Genomic DNA, 12,193 nt, shown 5'->3' on the forward strand with positions numbered 1-12,193 from the left:
CAACAGGAAGGAACTGATCAGTTTTCATTTCTCAAAAATCACATGAGTTGAACAACAAAAATTGATCAGAAACTATACATGGATTGGAGATGACTATTTATTAAGTTACTGCAGTGGTCAAGGTAAGTTATGGGTGTTGGCATTGCAGGTTAAAAAAATAGGAATGTTTTTAGGGCCATACTTGGAGGAGTATGAATCAGATTTGATGGCCAGTTTGAAAGGTTGACACAAGTAAAATAAAAGCAGTTAAAATAGAAAATGAAGAAATGGATAACCATTTAAATAAGTTTAAATAAGTAAAATAAGTGATTCCCTTTATAAATGGTGAGGGACATCATATAAAAAGAAGGTCTGTGACAGTGACATTAAAATGTTTTCCAGTTTCCAGTTTTGCCATTAAGGAAAGGAAGGCATTGCTGCAGATAAGAGAATATAGGTATGAGGACAGTCGTTAAATTGTACACCATTTATTATTCTAAACCCCAAGAGGTGTGATATGCCAAAATAACACTTAAGGCAAGCAGTTTGTAGGGACGAGCAAGGGGGGTTATAGGAACAGTCTAAACCGCTGAATTATTCTCTCCAGTGTATTACAAGTGATTTTGTTGGATTAAATTAGGGACTTAGAACAATGTAACAAATCTCCTTGGTTTTCCAAGCATAGTCCAAGTTTTAGTCCTAAAATTTTCATAGACCTAGAAGTTCTCAGTCCATAAGAATCTTGCTGTTTAATCAACCCCATGGTTAGAAAAATATACCAAAAGAAAAAAAACAGCTAGATGATATCACTTGAGAACCCAAAGTGGTTAAGACTAACAACTCTGAGGACTAAGTAATATCAAAGTGTGTGTATGTGTGTGTTTGCATGTGTGTGTGTGTGTTTTAATAAAAGATATGCAGTTGTCATTATTGTATGCTAGAAAGTATGTCAGAGATGTATTGTGACATGTACGAAATCCAAGGACCTGGGAATCCAGTCTATTTGACTCTCTAGCATGCAATGATACAACTGCAAAATTAAACTAATAAATTCCAATATTTCCCATTAAACATAAATTTCATTAAAACAAAACTGATCTAAACACAAGCAAGGAATAAAGTTCACCTCTATAAATAGCAAGTAGCACCCAGAGCAAAAGTATGAGCTTCATGGACCTAAAATCTTCATATTTAGTCAACATCAATAATAATTATGAAGATAATAATAATCTCTTTGTCATACTACAGAACTAGTATTAAACTTAGCATTTTCCCGAGTGCATAAAGAAGGTATTTTTGCCCTTGCTTACATCAGTATTTATGTTTAATATGGGTATCATTTTCAAATTGAAATATATTATCTCCTATAGCTGGAAATGTGGTTCTGTGGTTTAGAGCATAGGCTGCTCTTCTGGGAAACCCTGGTTTGATTTCTGGTACAAGGAAGATAGCTCATACCCTTCTCTAACTCTGATTCCAGGGGATTCAATGTCCCTTTCTGACCTGCTTGAGCACTGCATGCTAGTGGATGTGAATATGGGCATTACAATCCTTTCACACTACAGGTCAACTCTAGCAATAGTCTGCATTGCCCCTCCCTCTGTTGCTTCTCTGCCCCCTGGAGGTCAAGTTCAGTAAAGAAACAGTGACAATAGATTTAGATTTAGTATTTGTAAACTCATGTCCATTTTCACATGGTATATGCTGGAGATGTGGGGATGCTGATGAGTAGATGTTGGGATACAGATGAATAAGCCACTGTCATTTTGCTGTCTGCTTGGATCTTCTGGCTACTAATGCTAATGATATCTAGTCAATTTGCTAGCCAGTTTTAATATCATAAGTTCATTCCAAGCTGTCTAGAGTAACAGTAAACTGAACTTAAACACTTAATATAATTCTGTGTGACACAGTTCTGGGGGACAGAAACAGGTTTCACGCAGCAGCTATGCAGTTGAAAGTTTTGGCCCATTGAAACTGCCAGCTATAATTATTATAGAATTTCAGTACCAATTATCTAAGAACATTGCTGTTTCCATGAGAGTACACAGACGTTTGAAATAATTTAAATCCAGATTTTCATTTAATGTATGAATTTCTTTGAAAATTTAATCCAAGTGTGTTCATATTAGAATTGAAGTCATTTGCTCATATGCCTAAACTGAGTTTTCCCTGCTGAGTCAGCATCACACACTGCAGTTGGGTGTTCACGTGATATCCACCTTGTAACTGTCAATATCAGCATTGGGGAGTCCACCATACTCTTCAGTGTTTGATGGAAGACAATTACTATTTATGGTACTAGTAGTGTATTTGACTACGATAAAAGCTACATGTGCATATCCCTCTATTGTATAGTACTTTATCAAAATAATGACTTGATGATTCTCTATTAACTAGGGCATATTGTGAAGGTTCTAAATATTTAAATTTACAATTGGTATTTCAGGTTATTTTTTTCAGTTATAGATGCCTATATATTTTTTCTCAAATCCCATTTGAAATCCACAATCTTTGGATTAGAGTTAAAGGTCATTCTATTCAATTTTACAGAAAACCATACAAGGTATACATATGTTCTTCCTGCATGATGTTTTCTATAACATCTAAATTATTAGAAGTAGCTCATTCATTGTAAAAGTGAAGTAGCTTTTGCATTGCAGTAGGTAGGGAACAATGGCATAGTCTCACATGTTTAGTTCAGATACTTTGGGAGGGGGTAGGAGATAGCATTTCTCTGTGTAGCTTTGGAGCCTGTCCTGGAACTTGCTCTGTAGACCAGGCTGAAGTCACAGTCCGACTGCCTCAGCCTCCCAAATACTGCGATTAAAGGTGTGAGCCACCCACCCAGCCTACAAACATTTTTTTTCTAAATATTTGTGATCTACATAAGGAATCTGCAAATACAGAATCTGAAGTCAAAAGGGGTCAACTTATTTTCAAAATATGCCAAAAATTATTGCATGGAGGCCTGGAAATTTTTCCGTCATTAATCTTCTGAATCCAATGTTAACATCTGAAATGTTAGGAAGTTGTCAGCCTCCTCTGATCTCAGAAAACACCATTAGGGGGAAGAATAAATCTCAGAAAACATCAAAACGTGGAAAACAAACTGAGAAAATAGCCAATATTTGTTTTCAAAACAACTAAGTTTTTTAACCAAAAACCTTCACTGTAAAATTCTATGTAAACTTTAGGAGAAAAAAATAATGACAATTTTATACCATATTGTATTTTCACACAAATAGTGTAGAGATCCAGGATAGAGATTAAAGGTAATTGAGATTGGAGGGCAAAAAAAAAAGAAAGAAAGAAAAAAAGAAAAAAGAAAAACCACTGAAAATGTGGAATGCTCCAGTTATAGATCCACTAGGCAAGTCTGCTGACCTGAGCCAGACTACTAAATCCCCAAAGTGATATGTCATTTTATGCTATTTTACCAAAATGCTGGGGACTGTGTGTGGACTAGCATGAGGCAGACAGTCCTGTGAGACAAATTGTGAACCCAAATAAAAACATATAGGCACACTCCTGAATATTAACCTTCATCAGGCGATGAAAGGAGACAGAGACAGAGACAGAGACCCACATTGGAGCACCGGACTGAAATCTCAAGGTCCAAATCAGGAGCAGAAGGAGAGGGAGCATGAGCAAGGAACTCAGGACCGCGAGGGGTGCACCCACATACTGAGACAATGGAGATGTTCTATCGGGAACTCACCAAGGCCAGTAGGCCTGGTTCTGAAAAAAGCCTGGGATAAAACCGGACTCGCTGAACATAGTGGACAATGAAGACTACTGAGAACTCAAGAATAATGGCAATGGGTTTTTGATCCTACTGCACGTACTGGCTTTGTGGGAGCCTAGGAAGTTGGGATGCTCACCTTACTAGACCTGGATGGAGGTGGGTGGTGGTCCTTGGACTTCCCACAGGTCAGGGAACCCTGATTGCTCTTCAGGCTGATGAGGGAGGGGGACTTGATCGGGGGAGGGGGAGGGAAATGGGAGGCGGTGGCAGAGAGGAGGCAGAAATCTTTAATAAATAAATAAATTTAAAAAAATCTTAGTGAACTTCATAGATATTTGCAGGAGTTATTCCCAAGAACATTCTCAAATTCTCACAGTTGAAAACCAGAGAAGATGTGTTTCTGGGTCATGGAAATGTAAGTACTTAGATATAAGACAAAATCATGCTTTGTTACAAAAATCTAAATTCCAGAGTGAAAGAACTTACCAGAGCTGTGGCAGAAACGGGAAGCAAGGCCTTTCCAACCAGCATCTTCTAAGTTTTGTGTCTCACTTAAAGGATGAAAAACAGAACAAGCAAAAAACTGAGATTCACCCTAGGAGTATGAAATAGTCCACTCTCCCATGTTTTATGACTACAATAACATATCTGTATATGACAGGGCTATATCTATCCCAGGTGCAAGAAACAAAATCTATTCAAGAAGACCTTCAGGAAATGTCAAAGCAATAGAAGGAGTAAAAAGCAATCCTAAAACACAGACCGAAAAGAAACAAAAGTCAGTAGAAAAATTTACCTGCTCTGTAACATACACCTATACTGCTGAACTGTAGGGAGCTTCCACTTAGAAAACCGTCTGCGCCCAAGGGGAATTCTATGAGATTTTAGTCTGTGTCTTACCATTTCATTGTCTTGTTGCCCTAGCTTAACCTTCCTGTATACTGTTGAGTAGAAGCTGTGAAGGTTGATGTACTTTTTTTTTCTGGTTGTGGGGAAAATAGCTGCTTATTAAATTGGATGAAAGTTCTAAGACTTTTTTTTTAATATTCCTAATATAGCTGTGAAAATACCCTTATCTTAGTTTTGCTGAGAGGTTTTGTAGTGAATAGGTACTGAATTTGTCTATGTTTTTTGTCTTGTGATAATTAATGTAAATATTTGGACATGTTTCTTAAATTTTGAGTGATGAAGAAGTACTGACTTCCTAAAATAATTTCTACTTGATTATGGCATAAAATTCTCATTGGATATTTGTATGTTTTCAGTGTTTTAAAGATGCTATCATGGCTGGGTGGTGGGGGCACAGGCCTTTAATCTCAGAGGCAGAGACAGGTGAATCTCTGTGAGTTCAAGGACAGCCTGGTCTACAGAGCGAGTTTCAGTACAGGCTCAAAAAAATTCTTTTAAATATAAAGAGTGAAGCCCTACTGGTATTATTTTCACATATACTGAATAATTGTATATGTAATGGCTGGAATTATTCACAAGTAATTATTGACTTGGGGTTAGCTCTGATATATGTATACATATACATTTCAAAGGATACTATTTATGTAGTCTTGAAATGAATACAATTTGATCTAATTTTTAGAAATTATTTCTTAACCAAAATGCTTTACCTTCTGCCTATCTTTCAGAAATGTTCAAATTAATGTACTTATGTTCTTACGAAGCTAAAATATAAAAAAAAAATAGCTAGCTATACTTGAAAACAATGGTGGAATTGATATTGCTTTTGCCTAATAAAAAATTATTGATTAACCTATTTACCATAAAGCTGAAGTAGTGTCATCCAAGAAAAATCTCATCAATCACAGAAGTCATAGATGCGTCTCAATCATATTTCATTACATGCCTCATTTTGTTCTTCATTTCTCAACTTAGATTTCAGCTGCTGACAAGCACCCTCGTTTGTACCAGAAAGCCTTATAGATCCTTCCCCACTTAATTGTGTGTTACTAATTTCCTGATGGGGTCCTCAAGCCAGCTCTCAATTTGACTTCTTATTTTCAATGGCTTTTCTATGCCCTTAAGGGAAAATTAACTCTGGATTGATAGTGATAGTTAGTATCTATTTATGTTATCCAAACAATAAGTATTTTTATCTTTATGTTTGGCCAATTGCATATTCTAAACCACCAATTTCAGTTGCCAGAAGTCAAACTCTTAATTTCCTCGGCATTGACTCTTCCTATCCCAGCAGGATATGTCGCCTCTGCCTCTCTCAAGTCTCTATCACAGACTCACTGTGTTTAATAGAGAAGCACACTCATTCTAACTTAGGGCTCTGAAAATCCCTGATACTGCTTCTTACCAATATGTACATAAAATGCATTGTGTATCAACCTTGTTCTTCTCCCTGGAGACGAGAGATTTCTTATTCTTGATGAGTTTGTCTCTGTAAGCATGAGGTAAATCTGTAAATCTGTTCTCAACACTTTATGGAAAGAAGGAAAAGGAAATGTATTAGGAAAAATTGCACACCTGAAAAGAAATATGCATTTATAATGCTGAAATTACTTAGTAATTCCTAGAGTTGACACTTTATTTATTATATATATTATAAGTACGTGTGAGTGAGTGTGTGTGTGTGTGTGTGTATGTGTGTGTGTGTATCATGCTTAAGGAACATTAGTTAAGTTCATTTTAATTTATTAATCTAAGTTGAACTAATTGAAAGCATCTTAACAGATATGAACACTGATTTTATATTCTGATTTATTGTGAGAATAAACAGGAAAAATGACAGTAAAATATCACAGAACTTGATCAAATATTTTTCAATGATCAAACAAAATTTCCTGACAATATCAGAACTGTGGTAAAAACCGTCTAGATGATAAGAATCCGGAGAAGAGAGATGCCCAATCCACATCAGCAAACTGAGAGGTAATGAGAAAATGATGCTTCAGAGTGATGGTTACTGCTGGGACTCTTCAGAAGCAAACAATCCCTCTGGCTTCTCTTTCAGACAGAAACCCTACTTCAAAACAGTTCCTGAGTACTTACACCCTTCCAATAAGTCATCTTCCAGGAACCTTTCAAAAACTCTTTCCTTAAAGATAACTATCACTGATGCATATCATAATAAATTAAAAAGCCAAACACACTTTTCTCTATCTCTTTACATAAATAAATTTATTTATTTTTTTTATTTTTCAAGACATGGAGAGGCTTTGCTTGAGCAAATTTAAATTCCTAAATCTTTTCCTATGTAATTTCTTTGTAAAATAAGTTTAAGGACCCTCTTTTCTCTAAGCACTTCATCTGAGCACTTAGATATCCGACCTGTTCATTCATTCTTCACAGTCCTGAGTGCTGCCAACCCACCAGTCCTACCTTCAGCAAAAGAAAGAAAACAAACAAATGACAAGCAAAACTTGCAAGACTGGTTTACATAGACCTCTCTGACCTTCAGAGTTTCCTCTTTGCAATCCCCCTCCCCAGTCCTTTTTTAGTTTCCTATAACTAAACTACTTGAGCTAAGTAACATTTAATAAGGAAAGGTTTCTTTAGCTACTCTGCCAGGCCAGGTCCAGCCAAGACCAGGTAGGCTCAGTGCTGTCAGACAGGGGTGCAATATTAGCTAGTGATGGGGTGAGTGTGTTTTGGATCAAACTTAACAGCTCATGAGCTATGAAATAAAATGAGTGAAAAGGGAACAGCCTTTCTCAAAAATCCCAGTCAGTAGCACATCACAAAAATAAATAAGTAAATAAATAAAAATAAAAAAAAATATCCCAACTATCTCCTACCACCTAAAGTGTACTGCCTCCCAAGAGTGTCGTTTTTCAGACAAAGAATTTTAAACACGAACCACAGGGAATAGTCATCCAAACCAAAAGAGGTTTCTGTCCTGTTGCTATGACAAGAGACTCCTACAGAAGCAATGTGGGGTAGAACGAGTTGGGAGGTCAAAGTGGCAGCAACTTGAAAGACCTAGACGTGTCACCAACACAGTCAAAAGCAGGGAGCAATGAGTTAATACATTCCAGCACTCAACTATGCTTCTCGTTTTTATTTGGGTGAGGACTCCTTAAAACAAATCAGAATAGGACAAAACAAACAGGGAAATACAAGCACAGAAATCCCATTAAAAACAAAGGAACAACAGCAACAATGAACGTTAAGGTTAAAAAAAAAAATGCCCAGACAAAGCATTCTGAGAAAAAAATCCCGCCGAACATGCCATTGGGTTTCTTTTGTGTTGGTCATCTACTACTGGGTATGGGGCCTGCCCTTAAGTCTGATGTGTACACTCAGTGAGATTCCTTCGGAGAAAATATTTTTTTCTTTTATGGGCAGTTATCAACTGGACCTAGCTTCTGAGTTATGGATGGGAGCTCTTGTCCACTTCCCCTCTCAGCACTGGGACCAAAGCTGGCTTAGACCTGTCCTGACCCTATGCATGCTGCCATATCTCCATGAGTTTATATGTAAGTCAGATCTATTCTATTTACAATAGCTTGTTCCTTGATGTGTTCTCTCCCCACTGGCTCTTACAGTCTTTCGGCTTCCTCTTCTGGGGTAGGCTTTACAGATAGCTAGTAACAAATTTCCATATTCAATGCATGAAATATTCCCATATCTTTAATGATAATACAATGTGAAACTGTTGGTGTATTACTATGACATGACTGTAGTATCTCAAGAACTGCTTACTAATCAGTATTTTATTATCTGAGAGTAATACATTTTTAAGGGGCAATATAAACACTTTTCAGAACTTTCAGTGCAATGAAAATACAATGGATATTAAGCTTAATTCAGAGTTTTTTAATTGCTTTTAAAATGATAACAAGGTTACATTTGCTGTGGCAGGATTGTAAACCAATCAGCAATCAATAAATTCTATTATAAAAATGCTTAATTTAAAGTCAATAACAAATTATATTCAATTATATATAATAATGTATCAGCTGTGATTACTGCTTTTTTAATCATATTTGGCTGAAAAATATAAATTCACTTAAGGTTAAGAAAGTCTTTTTCTTCTTTAGGTCTTTTGGCCGTTGTCGTTGAATGAATCCTATCATCCATCATCATGGAAGGTTTTCAGATCTTCTGATGTCTCCTTCAATTTCTGTCTTCAATGTTTTACATTTTTTATTATACAAGTTTTTTATTGACTTGGTTAGAGCTCTTCATATATATATTTGTGTGTGTATATATGCGTAGATACATATTGTATGTATACATTGATTTCTTTCTAATTAGCACTCCTTTGAACCCTTTTAATTGTCTTATTGCTCTGGCTAAGACAAAAGTAGTATATTTAATTCTGGAGAGATTCTGAATCAATATTCTGAGTTACTTTATAGTTAATTTTAATACTGAAATGACTAGTATGTCTTCTATTAAACACATGTTTGGAAATTTAATTAAAAACTCAAGGGAATAGGGCTGGGTGGTGGTGGTGCATGCCTTTAATACCAGCACTCAGGAGGCAGAGGCAGGTGGATCTCTGTGAGTTCGGGCCAGCCTGGTCTACAAGAACTAGTTCCAGGACAGGCTCTAAAGCAACACAGAGAAACCCTGTCTCGAAAAACAAAACAAACAAACAAAAAACCAACAACAACAAAAAAAACCTCAAGGGAATCATTTAAACATTTGAATTATTACAAGCATGCAAAATACTTCAAAGATCCTATCTAGTAACTGAATTTTTCCTGTCCAATGTGTGTGTTCAGAGAACTTGAATATGAATAACAAGGACACTACTCATCAATGAGCTGCTTAGAAAGTATCCTGAATAAAAGCAAGTGAGGACAGGACTGGTGCTCACTACAAATGTTAATGAAATTTAAAATGGTCCCAGAGAAATCCGCAGCACTGCCAATAAGGACATTAAATCAAAATTATATTTAAATGCACAGTTAATCAATGAAGGACACTAAGAAGAAAAGTACATTCCTATACTTTTATATAACTATAGTCTGTCTTTATAGACTAAAATACTATAGGCCTAAGATTTATATTACCAACATAATTTTTAACATTATCTGCTTCTCTTGGGAAAAAAAAAAAAACTAGAAGTGTCCTTAATAGAGCTCTCAAAATCTGAATTTCTCTGTAAAGTTAAAAGTGAGCATTGTTCTTTTCTTTATATCTCCAACCACATATTTAATCAAAATAATGCAGCTGATGGATATCCTCCACAGAAGGACCTAGAGGTGATGGACCACACCCAAGTTGCTCCGAAGGAACATAATAAATGAAAGAATGAGAGAGGGGGAAAGAGACTAAGACAGAATAGCTTTATTTCAGAACTACATCTTAAATTTCTTTTGCACAAGCCTGAGTGTTGTTAAAAATGTCAGAAGTATTTTAAACAATCTGATATACAAACACACGACCTCATGTCTTGGTCCCTCCGAGCACAATAATGCAACTTATAGACTCTCTTAGATATGAATTTAATTAATAATTTTATCCAATTCAGAATCTAAATTAAAACAAGCCCTGAATCTGGTTACATACTGATGCAAATTAGCTTCCGACAATTATGAGAAAACACGTGCTAATTTATAGGCATAGGCTGATGTGCAAAACACACTACTCTAATGAGTTTTGTGTGGAATAGTCAATAAACAGTTAATAATATGACAAGATTTCTGACATGCTTTCTCAACGATCCACAAGCATATCTCCGAAAAAATGAAAGACACAACGTAATTTTTTTAAAATAGGAGCATTTCCACTTTATGATAGGTAATTATATTAATTATAATACCTATGAATATCTTACATTAATAATTTCATTTTAGAAGATGATTGCTGGTTAATTCAAATTATTCAGTAGTTCCCTTCTTGATAAAGTGGGAAACCATACGTTTTCATTCTTGGAATTTACATCACCAGGGAAACTCTAGAGACCTTTAAAGGGAAACAAATAAAGATATCCTAAACTTGAAGATAAATTAAGGCTTTTTTAAAAAAGCATTGAGATATTTATACTACCAAAGTTTAGTATAATAGTTAAATGTAAGTATATTGGGGGAAATGCCCAAATTACATAAAATAGGTGGATATTTTAATGAGCACTGCTCACTAAAATTCTCTGAGTATAATATTTATGTGTTGAAAATTCTGTCACCAGTGGAATGTTTTCCACTCATATTGATTGAGTGGTATTTCTTTGCATAACAGTAAGTACAGCTCCCGTGCATGTCAGGATCTCAGAAGACAGATAGTTGACAATATTAACAGAGTAGAAAATTCAGGATCACAGAAGCTTCCCTGTAAAGAACAAAAACCTTCTAAATTACTTATCAACATTGACCTGGACCTCAACACAGTCCAGGATGAAGCCAGTGACACCAACTAAGCACGCGCGCAGAAGTAGAGAGGTCTCAGAATTTCACCAACATTCAACATCATACAGATCTCAGAATCAAAAGCACTGGCACTAAGTAGAGGAGATACAGGGGGTCTCCATTGTTTTAGCCACGTAAGAATGAAAACCGTATTTATATCAAGGTCAGAGAAAGGAGGTTTCCAACACATCCCCAAGTTAAACACATGTACAAATACAATTAGAGCTAATCGGCACCTGAAAGTAATTGTTCTTAGAAACGATGCCCAATAATGAGTTCAAGGAGAGTAAAGCAAATGAATTTGTAATTAAAAATTTTAACTTATTTTTAAGCTGAAACTTTAATTCTAAATTTCAGAGACTAGAAAATGAATAAGGAAGAGTTCATTGAGACAATCAATGAAAGATATATTCAAACAAGAAGAACCTTCCATTTTTTTAGTGGTACTGTATTTAGCTTTGTTTTATGATGTCTATACTTAAAAAAAAGAAACATAAAAGCAAAAATCACCACCTCTAGGATACTGAGCCTAACCTAGCACCCATGACTTAGTCTACATGCTATTGGACTATATTAGTTAAAGCTGAAGACATTACAGTTGATTCAAACACATTTGTGTGCATAATTCTGCATGTTGGGTTACTATTTTTTTCAGTACTGGGAAATGATACATTTTATGAACAATTCTAGGTTGGAAGTATCGTTATTATTCCTCTCAGTGCCTTACTAAAGAACATGTATTGATATTCACTGAACATCCCAGTTTATTAAGAACTTGTTTGGTATATTAAAGCCCTTAGAGAAGGACATCAATATTTTATCTGTGGTCTTTAGTCCTTGAGTTCTATAATTCAAATAATAAAGAACAGGAAAGCCTATATTCTTTTCTCAAAAAAGAATTTAGATACAGTAAGTGTAATGCTACTTAAAATACTTTAATCATACTTCTTACCTTCCTAGATGAAACATTTATAGAGGTCCTGCTATAGGAGAGTCACCATAGAACCTTCTAATATCAAGGTTGTGTTATTTAGAATTGGGGGAATGAGTGAATTTCTATAGATATACACTGGACTGGGAAATGGACTTCTGCAGGGAGTAGAGAAATCTCTGAGTACATGAAGTACTGAGTGAATGTCCATTGTTGAGA

General features: G+C 35.5%; 1 long non-coding RNA gene across 3 annotated transcripts in view; it reads right to left on the minus strand.

Moving 5' to 3' along the window:
* Positions 1-12,193, minus strand: part of LOC142836353 (uncharacterized) — a 64,024-nt gene that overhangs the window by 6,057 nt on the left and 45,774 nt on the right. For all 3 annotated transcript variants that reach the window (XR_012908054.1, XR_012908052.1, XR_012908053.1), the window contains exon 3: positions 4,214-4,278. This is a non-coding gene — a long non-coding RNA (uncharacterized LOC142836353). The remainder of the gene's footprint in view (positions 1-4,213; positions 4,279-12,193) is intronic.

This window comes from Microtus pennsylvanicus, chromosome 16 (genome assembly GCF_037038515.1).
Source record: "Microtus pennsylvanicus isolate mMicPen1 chromosome 16, mMicPen1.hap1, whole genome shotgun sequence".
Classification (NCBI taxonomy): domain Eukaryota; kingdom Metazoa; phylum Chordata; class Mammalia; order Rodentia; family Cricetidae; genus Microtus; species Microtus pennsylvanicus.